The 15,098-nt window shown below is 41.8% G+C and overlaps 1 protein-coding gene across 1 annotated transcript in view; it reads left to right on the forward strand.

The window, feature by feature from the left end:
* LOC310933747 (high-affinity choline transporter 1-like) overlaps nucleotides 1-14,257 on the forward strand; it is a 180,968-nt gene extending 166,711 nt beyond the window's left edge. Inside the window, exon 9 of the transcript XR_014592959.1 lies at nucleotides 14,221-14,257. The gene's annotated coding sequence lies outside the window, so the exon portion shown is untranslated. The remainder of the gene's footprint in view (nucleotides 1-14,220) is intronic.
* Nucleotides 14,258-15,098: the final 841 nt, after the last annotated feature.

Here is a 15,098-nt window from a genome sequence, read left to right on the forward strand (position 1 = left end):
CACGCAGGACATTTGAACCTTCAGAACCGTCAGGAGAACCTTCAAGTACAGTAAAACCGACGTGTGACCAGGATCGATGTGTCAATAACAAGGTTTTACTGCAGGAAAACAGGAGCTTGTGAACTCATGTGTTCATCAGAGTTCAGTTAAAGTCAGTGTCAGGTTGAACTCCTTCAGTGGATCAATGTGTGACCTGAGGGCCCCTCGTTCTCTTCAAGCCTGTTAAGTTGCTTCCTGGTCATGGTCATAGGTCATACCATCATCAGAGACACAGGGGTTTGTGTGTGTGTGTGTGTGTGTGGTGGGGGGGCATCTGTCATGGAGAAAATCCGGTAAGCTTCATTTCATGGTTGAGGGGGAAAAAAATATAGAGAGAGACCTCAGGAGAAAGTGGACGTGACGAGTGTGAACGAGGGTGAAGCTGTAAGGTCAAGGTCACTGATGATCAGGATGGGCACGATTACTGGATTATTTGTGTGATTTTTCATTAATTTTCATTAATTCCAAATAAAAATTACCTCACTCATTTAGGCAAGTTGCAAATCGACAAAATTCCAAAATGCCCAACTTCCTGGTGAGTGGAGACCATGGTTACGGCCGACTTTTTTCTTTCTCTTGCTCTATAACGTCTTCCCACCAATTTTCGGGAAATTCGGTGGAACTCGACATACACCAAAATCATAGGGCACTTCCTGTTTCGTGGCGAATGTTCGAAATTCGCCAAAATGCCAAATCCGTAAAACCTTTCGACATCCGTCGTGTTTTAGATGTTGGTACGACAAAGTTCGCGCATTTACGTAGGGTGCAAATCGCCAAAAATAGACGGCAATATTCCAAGATGGCCGACTTCCTGTTGAGTTGAGGCCATGGTTACGGTCAACTTTTTTCTTCGTCTTGGTCGATAACATCTTCACTCCAAGTTTCGGGAAATTTGGAGTGAAGATTTGTCTTCACCCTTAGGGGGCGCTATAGAGCCCTAATAAAATCTTCATACTCTAATGAAGAGCTTATTTATGTTACATCCATGACCATAAGGGGGCAGCAGCGAGACTTCAATGGACAATGGTCAATGGACTTGTGTGTGTGTGTTAAAAAGTGACGGGAATTTACGAGGTTTCTTGAATGAATCTTGAATTTTTTCTTTAAAGCGAGGGCGTTTACGATGGTCTTTGAACGCATCATCTTTTCTTTATATATTCAATAAATATCATATATACATATAGATATACATAGATATATATCGATGTAGATGTATACGATTCTATTTGATGAAGATCTGAGTAAAGTTTGAAGATCTTTTTAAATAAACACCAGTTTTAAACTCATTCACAGAAGCTAAAAACCTTTTAAAGTCCTGTTCTTGGTGCTTGTTTTAGTCTTAAATAAATCATTGAGATTCTTCACAGTGAGAATAAATCACGTTCTACCGTTGAGCGTCGGGAGTGTCGTAAAACTGCTGCTCAACGGCCAACGAAAAAAAGGCCAAATGTAAACAAAGTGGAAACGAGTGTTTTGTCAACGATGATTTCGCAGCCTCTGCTTTCGTCAGATTTACTGTGATTCCTCTGTCGTAAAACGCTCTCCTCGCTCCGGTCGCAGTCGCTGAAGCTCCGAGTCCCAGAGAAAGCGTGAGCGTAAGTGCTGAGCGTCACGGTTACGCGTCGTCTTTATTTATGTTCCGACAAATACGTTTGACACCAAACTCGGCTACGAAAGAAGAGAGAAACGTGCGGAGCTGAAAGAAACGAAACTGGAGCTGAATCACGACTTTAACGACAAACTGAGCTACACAGTCTCATAAAGTTCTCTTTTACGGAGATGGATTTTTAAAAATGAACGCCAATCTGACTTTTTAGTTAGTGAAAAGAAAATATCGGGAATTCGGTACCGGTACGAATCGGTAACTTATTTCGGTATTTTACCGGAGTCCAGGAACTGTTTCCAGTTAGCTCCGTTAGCTCTGTTAGCTCCTTTAGCGCCGTCAGCGTTCCTACAGTCGACCCAGAACGGTCTGTTTATTAAACAAAAACAGCAGTGTGTGCCTCTGTTTTTAAAGTTTATCGTTACTTTAGAGACTCATTTTAACAATCGGGAGTCACGTAAACATGACGTCATGCGGTGTCTTATGTTAGTGGGAAATAAATATAGAAGATGACCTTGCCCTTCTTATTTGTTTGCATACAAGCGTTTATAAGATCAGCTGTGGACTGTGAGCTAACCGGCCGAAAGTTAGCCACACGGCTAACGCTAGCCACAGGCAGCAGGCTAACGACAAGCAAACACTTTTTGCAGAGTCGGAGGCTTAACCCGTTAGACGAGAATGCGACATGTCACGGCTCTCTCCAACGAAAGAAAGGACACACAAATGTCGGTAGCATCAGCTAATAGCGCTGCTAGCGTTGGCAGCTGATGCGGCAGTCGTCACTTTCCATGAGTCAAGAGCGGTGCGTTCTTCAGCTTTTAAATAAATCCCGTGTGTGACCAGGCGTTTCCGAGGCCTCACTTTGAATTTCGCATCACAAATATTACACTGAGCGATGTCTGCGTCTAACTTTTGACCTCTTTCGGCTAACCGATATCACGCAGCTCTCACATTCTCGCGCTCTCTCCCAGACATTTAAGTTACCGAAATTTGGCACCGATTCTTTAAAAGCGAACCAATACTCGTAGTAGTACCGACGCAAATCCGTACCGAGTACAAAAAGTAGTGGCTTTCGCTACCCAACCCTACGAATAAATGTTCACTCGTGAAGAGAGAGTAAAGTTTCAACGATGTGCTAACAATGAACGGCTTTAAATTAAACCCAAAAACAAATTCGAGGGACATGTGGTGGAGTTTTCCTCGCGATCTTCATAAAGCGAAATGATCGACGAGTAAGTTGACTAAACTGCGACTCAGTCCTCGAATTAACACGACGTGAATAAGAGGTTTCTCACTTTTGACGAGCAGTTCCAAAAGTCTGCGGTCGTAAAAAAAAACTGAGGATCTGGAAAAGACATTTGTGCAGAAACGTTTGGGTAAAAGTGTCAAAAAGAAAGTGCTGAGTAAAGAGAAACCATGCGGGTAAATGGGTAAATGGCCAGAACATTCTTTGTCCAGATTCCTCTCGTCGAGAAATCTATTTCGTGTTTGATGGACGGAGACGCTAACAGACGCTAACAGACGCTAACAGACGCTAACAGGCGTAGACACTGTGTCGTGAAGTGTGTGGACTTCTGTCTCCACGGCAGCGCTGAACATCCACATCGTGAGCCAGGATCCTCTCAGGACTTGGACGGAAGTCAACCTCAAACCAAAGGAGAAGCTCCCGGGGGAGAAGGTCTGAGGTCTGAGCCTCTGCAGTCGTCTCATCAGACGTTTGTCTTTGCCTTGAAGCAGAGACAGAGGACAGAGATGTCAGGACTGAGGTTCGTCTCAGCGTCTCCAGTTGAAATATGAATTAAACGTCACGGAATCTTCCAACGTCCCGATGTTGTTGCGTTGGACGTGGAGGACGTTTTTTTGGAGACGGGAAGAACTCGGCTCACATCGACTGGCGTCAAACGAAAACCATCACCGTGGTGATTTCCTGACATTTGACTCGAGAAATTCAACAAAAAAAAAGTATTTTTGTTGAAGATGAAACATCTTCCTGGAAAACGTTTGGCTTCCGTCATTTTTGACCCAATACGTTGGTTTCTGCGAGGAAAATGTTACAGGTGTTCAACAACATGTGTTGGTTGAGCTTGTAATCTGTCCAAAAACATCATTTCAGTTGCTCACAACAGGACAAAATAAATCGAGCTTTACCTTTTCTAACTGACCTGCAGAGCCTGATCATTTTTAAAGCCCAGAAGAAGAAATTGAAGAACCTTCAAAAGACAAAAAAAAACCCTCCCACAAAATCTCCAGAGAGCATCAAGAGTTCCTCGCCGACGTTGAAAACTGTACGGCTGGTTTTTCACTCTGCTGCTACAAGCTGACCTTTAGCATTGTCCATCAACTGAGGACAGTTTCCGGTTTTTAGCAACATCACATACTGTGCCTTTAAGTCTGTGACATCTTAAGAACGTCTTTATCTCACTGTTAGACAGACTGTTCCAACAGGAAACTGAAGTTTGTAAACCACTCACTCTCCCACACCAAAGCCCATAGAGAAAATCAGTGATTTTCAGAAAAATATACTTAGAATTCCAAAATCTACTCATAATTCCAAAATTTACTTAGAATTCCAAATCCCACCGATGTAGATTAGTTAAAATGACTTAAAAGTCCTGAAAACGTGCGTTAATCTCCAACAGCAATTTTTTTTAGCTGCTTAACTTAAGGCTGAGCCAATAAAATCTCTGTCTGCCCACTCACTCTCCCACACCAAAGTCCATAGAGTAAACCATTGATTTTAACATCACAGCACACAGGAGTTCACAGGAGTTGTTGATCCACTGCTGCCTCCATCACTAAGTTCAAACGCATTATTCTTCAGGTTTATTGCTTTGACACAAAGTGACCACACGAGGCAGCAGTAGACCAGCAGCACCTGTGTCCACCGCCAGCTAAATTCACCGATTTTCTCTATGGGGTTTGGTGTGGGAGAGTGAGTAGTTTACAAACCTCAGTTCTGTCCTTAGAAATGATCATAAAACCATCCAAAACTGCAGAAGAACCTTTTATTTAACGATGAGCAGAGCCTTCAAAATAATGCATCAGAACCTCCAGAGAGCATGATGAGATTTGACTATTTGAACCTTTTGAGAAGACTTTCAGGACCTTAAATCACGCTGACCTCTGATCATTTGAGGACCACAACAACAGAACATCTCAGATTCACACTCACTTCACGGACACAGCTTGGGCTTCTCGTGTCAACTGGAGCTGAAGGTCAAAGAAGGCTGTGTTCCAAATTGCGACCCCGACCAAATTGTGGGACGTGGCCCGAGCCTCGCTTTGATGTTGCACTCGGACAAAAGCAGAATCGGCTGATGATTGCGCAGGAAGCAGAGAAGACATGAACTTTTTACTCAAGAGAGTTCCCCGAGTAGGAACGCAGGCGTACAGAGTCATTAGAGAGTGCATTAAGGCCTAATGCTTTCCCCATGTGCTCACGACGCTGAGATACAAGCAAAACAATCAGCAGTTTACCTTGAAAACTGAGCAGTTCCCTCTCATCACCTCAGACCACAGCAGATTTATTTTCTGGCCTCTTATCTGCACTTTTTTCCAGCCATTAGCAAAGTCTTCAGAGCGATGCAGGACATTTAGGTTCTTCACTGAAGCTCTGGACTCAGGCCAACGCTGTTTACACACATGTGTTTTTACACACACGTGTTTACACTGTTCCACATGTCCAGGACATAAAGAAGCTATTTGTAAAGAATCTTTCACGAAATATGAACAAGCTTCGAATTTCAAAAATTCATTAAATTATTACTTAAGAGTTTTGCAAATATTTTCAACAGATCCTTGTTCAGGGCGATGCCGACTATTATGATGGTAAATTTCAAGTCATTCCGAGATACTTTTTGTTTTTTTGAAGAAAGTCAGTTCACTGTCAAAGTGCATCAGGACGAATGGATAATTTCCTGAATTTCAGAAATCCATTAAAATTATTCCTTAAGGTGTTTCCATATATTTTCAACGGATCCTTGTTCAGGGCGATGCCGACTATTATGATGGTAAATTTCAAGTCATTCCGAGATACTTTTTGTTTTCAAGAAGAAAGTCAGTTCACTGTCAAAGTGCATCAGGACGAATGGATAATTTCCTGAATTTCAAAAATTTATGAAAATTATTATTTAAGGTATTTCCAAATATTTTCAACGGATCCTTGTTCAGGGCGAGGCAGACTATTCTGATGGTAAATTTCATGTCTTTCCGAGATACTTTTTGATTTTGAGAAGAGCATCAGCTCACTGTTAGACTGCATCAGGGCAAATGGATAATTTCCTGAATTTCAAAAATTCATAAAAAAAATAATAGACAAAATAATTTTTCAATCCACCGAAATCCTTAATCTTTCTTCTTATATTGACGCCATCAGCTTTTTCTTTTTTTTTGAAATGTCATTGTGTCTTACAGGAGAACCAGAACATGACAAGACAACTTTTCCCAAGTTTCTGTGATGCTTACTGAGGTAAGGAAACTTCGTCTTTTGTTGTTACGATATCTACGTCCCATGTTTACGTCTTTATCGCACTGTTTGACAAACTTTCCCTTCACCAAAGTCCATAGAGAAAACCAGTGATTTTAACATCACAGAGACACAGGAGTTCATAGGAGTTGTTGATCCACTGCTGCCTCCATCACTAACTTACAATGACTGATTTTAGTGAATTCGGCTTTTGAAAAACTTTATTTATAGTTATTTAAGTGACACAAAGTGACCACACGAGGCAGCAGTAGACCAGCAGCTCCTGTGTCCCTGTGAGCTAAAATCACGGATTTTCTCTATGGACTTTAGTGTAGTTTACAAACTTCAGTTTCCTGTCGGAAAAGTGACATAAATCAACTAAAAACACGTTCTCAAAATATCAAACGGCCAACAAAATTCTTTATTTCTAAAACAGGCCTTTCTTTAGGCGCCACGTCGCCACCTGCTCGCTAATAAAGAGTTTTGTCGGGGAGGAAAATAAAGTCATGCGGTGACACTTTTGTCATCGAAGTGTATAAAATAAAACAATGGCGCTACAATGCGACCAATCGACACGACTGAGACTCGACGTAAACAACCCCGAACATTCAGGAAGTGTCTGTACGTGAGATTATCCGCAGACGTTAGCGCTGAGCCGCGCTCAGTCAAAGTTGTTAGGATTATATTTGTTATTTTTAGCCGCAGAGGAAACGATATAGAAGACAAAGCTCGGCGTGAAACGTAAATAGACGGCGACGTGACCTCGTTCAGCGTCTCTATATCAACAGGACTTCCTCATTATCGACATAAGGACGCAGGAAGTCCATTGTTTTGGACGTTATTGTCCCGCGGTGCGTCACGTGGACGCGATGGCGGCGTCTTCTCTGGAGTTATCTGTGTCCGTCTCACACTGATTTAAAGACACACAGTTCAGTTCAAGGACGTCTTTGGGAAGGCGTCGGCTTCCTCTTCAGGCCGCGTCAGGTTTAATCTGCGGGGATTAAAGGTCCAAACGCTTCAAAGTCTTTTTATTCGTAAATGAAATTAATGTGTAATCATACTAAACTTTAAAATACAACTTTTTTGTGTTTTCTTTGTCGCCTGGGAATCAAAGTTTTATATTTACTTGTAGACAGCGGCGGCCATTTTGTGTCTACAGCAGCCTGAATGGACAAAAGAGCCAGATGATTCCATGTCATATTTTTGGACTTAAATTGAACATAAAGGAATGTTTTTCTTGTGTTTTTGTGCCAAGCAGAGAAAATATGCTCATTATTTACAATTTTAAGGACTGAATTATTCATGTTTTAGTTAAAAAAACAAACAAAAAAAAACAGTTTTTTCATCTCTTTTGGACAAAAAAAGGTCCACGTCTCGCAATAAAAATGATATTTCTCCACAGAATACTGTCCCCATTTCAAAATAAAAGCTTTATTTTATTATATAGGGTTTTATTGTGAAATATGTGCAGGACGGATTGATGCATGATGTTCTGCTATAACGGAGGAGAAGATATAAAAGTATATTTTTCATTATTTTCAACACAGTTAATTAATAAATGTGTTTTAATTGATTTCCTTTGATTATTTTAAAATGTATTATTCTATTTGTGTCAAACAGAGGAAACTTTTGTTTGTTTTGAGTTTAAAGAGCAGCGAGACTGAGAGGAAACACCGACAACTGATAATATTAAACAAACAGACCTTTATTTTAATCTTAGATGCAAATTTATCTGCGTTTTATATTCGATAACAATGATACAGAAGGAAATGTGACTCATTTTCTCATTTTCAATCCTATTTTCCCCCGTTTGTGGACGTTTGTCCGACAGATTAATTGATAACAAAATGCACAGAATGTGCTTTTTAATCTGGTGAATGTTCTTGTTTGTTGATGGAGGTCAGTGGAGACTTAAACACAATCAGAAAAAGCATTAACGTGGTAAAGAATCGCCCACAGACGACGATCAGCACCTGAGTCAACAGAGCGATGAGAGGCTTTAATCTCCTCCACTCACGTACTTCATTACTCCACGTCGTAGATGTTTCAGCCTCTCGCTCCACACTCACGTTTAATCATTTCCACATCTTTGAATCCAGAAATCTGTCTGAATTTAACCAACTGAACCAGAATTCAGAAGTAGTGAATAAGACAGAAGCGTAAATAAGAATAAACACAACATAACATTTACCGAATAAACCAGAGAAGAGAAAAACTAAAGGTTTACAAAATAATCAAACAGAATTAGATTAGATAGATTAGAATCTGCATAGATGGGTTGTGGTGAAAGGACAAATGGAGCAGATTTTATAATGAAAAACTACTGTGTGTGCGACTGATTTACTGTGGAACAAAGAAACAGTGAAACAGGCGTAAATAACAATAAATGTTGAGATATTTGTACGTAAGTGGCAGCCATCTTGGAATCATGTGTCAGGGTTTGTTTGCTCTGACTTTCCAAGTGGATTTTCTTGCATCATAGACATTCACACAAACACGTACACATTCATGTGTATATGTATTTCTTTCTGTATATAATCTAATCTACTAATGTAATATCCGGACAAAACAACTCAGAATAACACAGAATAACTCAGATGAACTCAGATTAACTCAGAATAACTCAGAATAACTCGGATTAACTCATATTAAATCAGATTAACGCAGAATAATTCATTATAACTCAAAATAACGCAGAATAACCCAGATTAACCCAGAATAACTCAGATTAGCTCAGATTAATGAAACCAAACAGTGATATCTATAATATGATACAGACAACCAAACGACACTGATTTCACTAAAACCTAAAACAATATAACAATAAAAAACGCATTAAAATAATAAAAAACATCAGTAGATTTTAAATGTAAACACAATAATCTAGTATAAAATAAATCCACAGATTATTATTGGATTCGACTCCTGACTTGATTTAATTTGACTTCATCACAAACGTTGTGAGTGTAAATCTTATCTTTGTTGTTTCTGTCAAACCTGAACGTCCTTGACTTTAGAAACAGTCGTCGACAGGAAATTCCACTTTGATTAAGTCAGAGAATAAAGTTCAAGGAAACAGCGAGGTTATCTTTTTAAAGTCAACCGTTCACCAACAAACAAGAAAACACTCGGAAACGCTAAACAAAACAAAACTATCAGCGCGATAAAACGTACAGACAGACGTCCTTCAGTGTCGTCCTCTCTGCGACAGTCTGCTCACGCTAACACGACTCACACGTAGCTTTCAAACGAGACGTCGACGATAGCTACGAGAAACGGCAACAGTGGGGATGCTAGCTGGTTGCTAATGCTAGCTATCCTGATGAGGCGAGATCCTATGAAGTTTCAGGCTAAGGTTTGGATTGTGGTTACGTGGCGAGTTAATATTAACTGGTTAAGTTTACTCGTGTTTGTCTTCTTTCTCGTTACGTACATGACGTACAGGAAGTGTCCGGGTAGTCGCGGTGTGAAGTTGTTGGCTCGTACGCACCGAGGTCAGGGTTCACCGAGGTCAGGGTTCACCGGGTTCTCAGGTGACAGAACATGTGCTCGATCTTTGTGGACACACGGTGGACACGGGGTCACAGAGTGGACATGGCGGTGGACGCACGGTGGACGCACGGTGGACGCACGGCGGACGCACGGCGGACGCACGGCGGACGCACGGCGGACGCACGGCGGACACACGGCGGACACACGGCGGACACACGGCGGAGACACGGTGGACACACGGCGGAGACACGGGGTCACAGAGTGGACATGGCGGTGGACACAGTGGACACAGAGTGGACACACGGCGGACGCACGGCGGACACACGGCGGAGACACGGTGGACACACGGCGGAGACACGGGGTCACAGAGTGGACATGGCGGTGGACACAGTGGACACAGAGTGGACACACGGCGGACACACGGTGGACACACGGCGGATACACGGCGGACAAACGGCGGAGACACGGTGTACACGGCGGACACACTGGGTCACAGAGAGGACATGGCGGTGGACACGGCGGTGCAGGGTGGACACAGTGGACACACGGTGGACATGGCGGTGGACACGGCGGACACACGGCGGAGACACGGTGGACACACGGCGGAGACACGGGGTCACAGAGTGGACATGGCGGTGGACACAGTGGACACAGAGTGGACACACGGTGGACACACGGCGGATACAAGGCGGAGACACGGTGGACACGGCGGACACACGGGGTCACAGAGAGGACATGGCGGTGGACACGGCGGTGCAGGGTGGACACAGTGGACACACAGTGGACACAGAGTGGACATGGCGGTGGACACAGAGTGGACACAGAGTGGACACAGAGTGGACATGGCGGTGCAGGGTGGACACAGTGGACACACGGTGGACACAGAGTGGACATGGCGGTGGACACCCGGTGGACATGGCGGTGGACACAGAGTGGACACAGAGTGGACACAGAGTGGACATGACGGTGCAGGGTGGACACAGTCACAGAGTGGACACAGAGTGGACACAGAGTGGACACAGAGTGGACACACTGGACATGACGGTGCAGGGTGGACACAGTCACAGAGTGGACACAGAGTGGACACACGGTGGTGCAGGGTGTGTCCGTCTCTCAGCTCTCTAACACTTCTCTGGCTCTGGATCCTCATGGTTCACATTCTCAGGACGACTTCAGAGGATCTTGTTCCACATAAGTGACCTGAGCGACTCACAGATCTGCTCACATTTACACAGAGAACAGTGTTAGAGATTAAAGATGAGACTGAGTGAACAACAACAACAACAACTACGACGACGCGTCAGCAAATAATCAAATAAATGATGAAAACTTCCTTTTTTTTAAAGAGGTCAAAGGTCAAACAGAGAGTTTAGAGATTATGACTGAAAACAAGGAGAAGATCTTTAGTTTGTGACGGAAAACTGAGTCAGCACTTTTCATCATATCTGACCAAAAATAACTCACTCACACATTCACTCACTCACATTCACTCACATACTCACTCATTCACTCACTCACTCACTCACTCACACACTCACATTCACTCACTCACACACTCACTCATTCACTCACACACTCATTCACTCACTCACACACTCATTCACTCACTCACTCACTCACACACTCATTCACTCACTCACACACTCATTCACTCACTCACACACTCATTCACTCACTCACTCACACATTCACTCACTCACTTACTCACTCACTCACTCACTCACATACTCACTCACTCACACACTCACAATCACTCACTCACTCACACACCCATTCACTCACACACTCACACACTCACAATCACTCACTCACTCACATTCACTCACTCACACATTCACTCACTCACACATTCACTCACTCACACACTCACTCACTCACACATTCACTCACACAATCACTCACACAATCACTCACTCACACATTCACTCACTCATTCACTCACACACTCTCCCTTTCACTCACTCTTTCACTCACATTCACACATTCACTCACTCTCACACATTCACTCACTCATTCACTCACTCACACATTCACTCACTCACACATTCACTGACTCATTCACTCACTCACTCATTCACTCACACACTCACTCTTTCACTCACTCACATTCACACATTCACTCACTCACTCACATTTTTCTCACAGTCGCTGCGTCACACACTGTGTGTGTGTGTGTGTGTGTGTGTGTGTGTGTGTGTGTGTGTGTGTGCGCGTCACCTGTTTTTCTTTCTTCATTAACGTGATCTACGTGAAAACAGTAAAAACCTCGGGTGAATCGTCTCTGTTTTTACTTTACTAACTTAATAAGCGCTGCGTTTATTAAGCCGCGCATGAGGTAGCGGTTAGCGAGGTTTTGCTGAGTCATCACTTAAAGCTTTAATGGAGTTTGTCAGCTGTTAAAGACACAGAAGAGTCTTTATGAAACGTCTTAATGACAAACAGCAGGAACTAGAACAACACACTTTCACAAAGGTCCAGTGAGGGGAAGAGCACGTACGGCTAATTCTGCTTCACGCAAAAGATTTATGTCGGAAATGTTCATTTCTGGCAGAAAAAGCAGCGTTTTCACAGCTGAAAGTTTTAAACACAGAGTGTTAGCTTACTGTAGGAAAAGAACTTAGTTAGGAAACAAGGTCAGTCATCAGAGGAAGTGAAGAATGTTCAATTCACGCAAATTCTATCAATAAAACATCATGAAATTATCTCTTAAAACATTGTGAAATTCTCTCAGAAAAAATTGAAAAATTCTCTCATAAAACATTGTGAAATTCTCATAAAATATTGTAAAATTGTCACATAAAATATTGTGAAATTCTCTCATAAAATATAAAATTCTCTCATAAAACATAGTCAAATTGTATCATAAAATATCTTAAAATTCTCATAAAAAATTCTCTCATGAAACATCGTAAGAATCTCTTAAACAGTTGAGCAAATGCATTGTCCATGTCACATAATGCAATAAAAATAAAAACAAACATAAACAGTATATGTAGATATATTTTTAAATAGGAAACAGTGCACACACACACGTCCATGATCCATTCATCTGTCTCTGATGAACTCAAACTTTATTAATGAGTGAAATTAGCGAACAAACACCTTTAGCCTGTGAAGTCAAAGTGTTCAGTGAACTTTGAGGCTGTTTTCATGGAGGTCCAATCAGAGACAAATGAGCTGCTCTCTCATGGACACATGAATCACAGCGTGAACACTTTAATGTTTCTGCCTCAGGGCTGAAGTCGTCTCCTCGTCCCTCAGACGTTGGATGGAGACAGAAGACGTAAACTTTTCTTTGATGCAGAAACAAAAACAGCTGATCTCATCCATGTAGAACGACAACATCGATTACACAGAGACGACAGTGTGAGAGCCTGTGAGGGACAATATTCACAATTACCTCACATTCACATGAAAACGTGAAAATCTCTCATTAAAAATGTTCCAATTTTGTCATAGAGTATAAAATTATCTCCAAAAATATCGTAAAATTGTCTCAACATTACAGTGAAATTCTGTCATAAAATATTGTAAAATTCTCATAAAATATCATAAAGATTCTCCTGTAAAATATCGTACAATAAAATATACAATTCTCTCAAAATGTCGTAAACTTCTCATAAAATATTGTAAAAACTTTGCTGTAAAATATTGTAAAATTCTCTCAAAATATTGTAAAATTCTCATCAAATATTGTAAAAATTATCCTGTACAATATCATAAAATTCTGTCAGAAAATACCGTAAAATCCTCAGAAAATATCGTAAAATTCACCTGTAAAATATTGTAAAATTCTCTCAAAAAATATCGTAAAAATTCTCCTGTAAAATATTGTTACATTTTCTCATAAATTCTAGCGAAAGCTTCTCATAAAACACAGTAAAATTCTCTTCATCTCTTTTGAAAATTTTCTCATAAAAAATGATGTAGCTTTTCTCATAGACAGTGAACTACTCTTTATTAACTCGTGTGTGTGTGTGTGTGTGTGTGTGTGTGTGTGTGTGTGTGTGTGTGTGTGTGTGTGTGTGTGTGTGTGTGTGTGTGTGTGTGTGTGTGTGTGTGTGTGTGTGTGTGTGTGTGTGTGTGTGTGTGTGTGTGTGTGTGTGTGTGTGTGTGTGTGTGTGTGTGTGTGTGTGTGTGTGTGTGTGTGTGTGTGCGCGCCCAGAACGACCAAAGATGGATGGACCAGAGGAGATGAGGACATTTTGACCTCTGTCTCACTCTGTGAAGGTGGATAATTGCAAACAGACAAACTCTGTTAAGTGTAAACACACACACACACACACACACACACACACTTAACCTCAACCCCAACTGCAACATGTGAAGTCCAAGACAAGTGGACATCTGTGACCGTGTCCACGCCCAGTGAGACATGACCTTGTTTGTGTGTAATTTAATTATTTTTATTTTAGTCATTTAGTTTTAGTATTTTAGTAAGTCATTTCATAACATAATATAAAATATATATGTCATTTCCCATTATAATCGAACTGTAATAAACAAAACCTGTCATAAAAATGAAAAAAATACCTGAAATATCACCACTCACTCTCCCACACCAAAGCCCATAGAGAAAACCAGTGATTTTAACATCACAGAGTGATCACTCTGTTCACAGAGGAGTTCACAGGAGTTGTTGATCCACTGCTGCCTCCATCACTAACTTCCAAACGTCTTATTTTGTCAATTTGGCTTTTAAAATACATCGTTCAGGTTTACGTCAGTGACACAAAGTGACCACACGAGGCAGCAGTAGACCAACAGCTCCTGTGTCCCTGTGAGCTAAAATCACTGGTTTTCTCTATGGGCTTTGGTTCTACACAGTAATCTCATCAAAAACTTCTATTTCCAGTCAGAAATTCATGACTCAAAGCAGTAAGAACATATTTTATATATATTAGGACATAACGACGTGTAGATTTCATTAAATCAGCTCTGTTTTCAGGCTGACTGTGTCAGAACTTTATAAAAACCCAACAATCTGGACGAGCACTTGAGTGAATGTGCAGTTGAGCGTTGGTGCTCGACTCATTTCATTTATTATTTAAAATGAATAAAACGAGTCCACATGGGTGGTTTAGTCTGTGGTCACACTGAGCCACAGCAGGCTTTTTTAAACGCTAATAAAGAAGTTCCCATCTCGCGGCTTGGCTCTGTAACGCTGTAATTACAGTCGGACGCGGAGATCGTCCTCGTGGCTGTCGTCCACATCTGAAGACGTAGAGGTTCATGACGACAGCTGATGCTCCCAAATCACCACGTAATGACTGCGTGTGTTTGTGTGCGCGCCGCGCGGCCTTGTAATTACGGCGTGGATCGGGCTCGGCGTGGATCGGAGCGGCCCAGCTGGCTTTGTGATTCCACGGCGAGCTGAAAACCAGACTCTGAAAACCGTCCCTGAAAGGAACGCTACGTTTATGACGATCAGGAGATGGTTCCAGATGAAAGTGAGCGCTAGTGTTGTTGTCACAGCTGTGATGGAGATCTGAGCAGGAA

Source organism: Microchirus variegatus, assembly GCF_963457635.1.
Source record: "Microchirus variegatus genome assembly, chromosome: 11".
NCBI lineage: Eukaryota > Metazoa > Chordata > Actinopteri > Pleuronectiformes > Soleidae > Microchirus > Microchirus variegatus.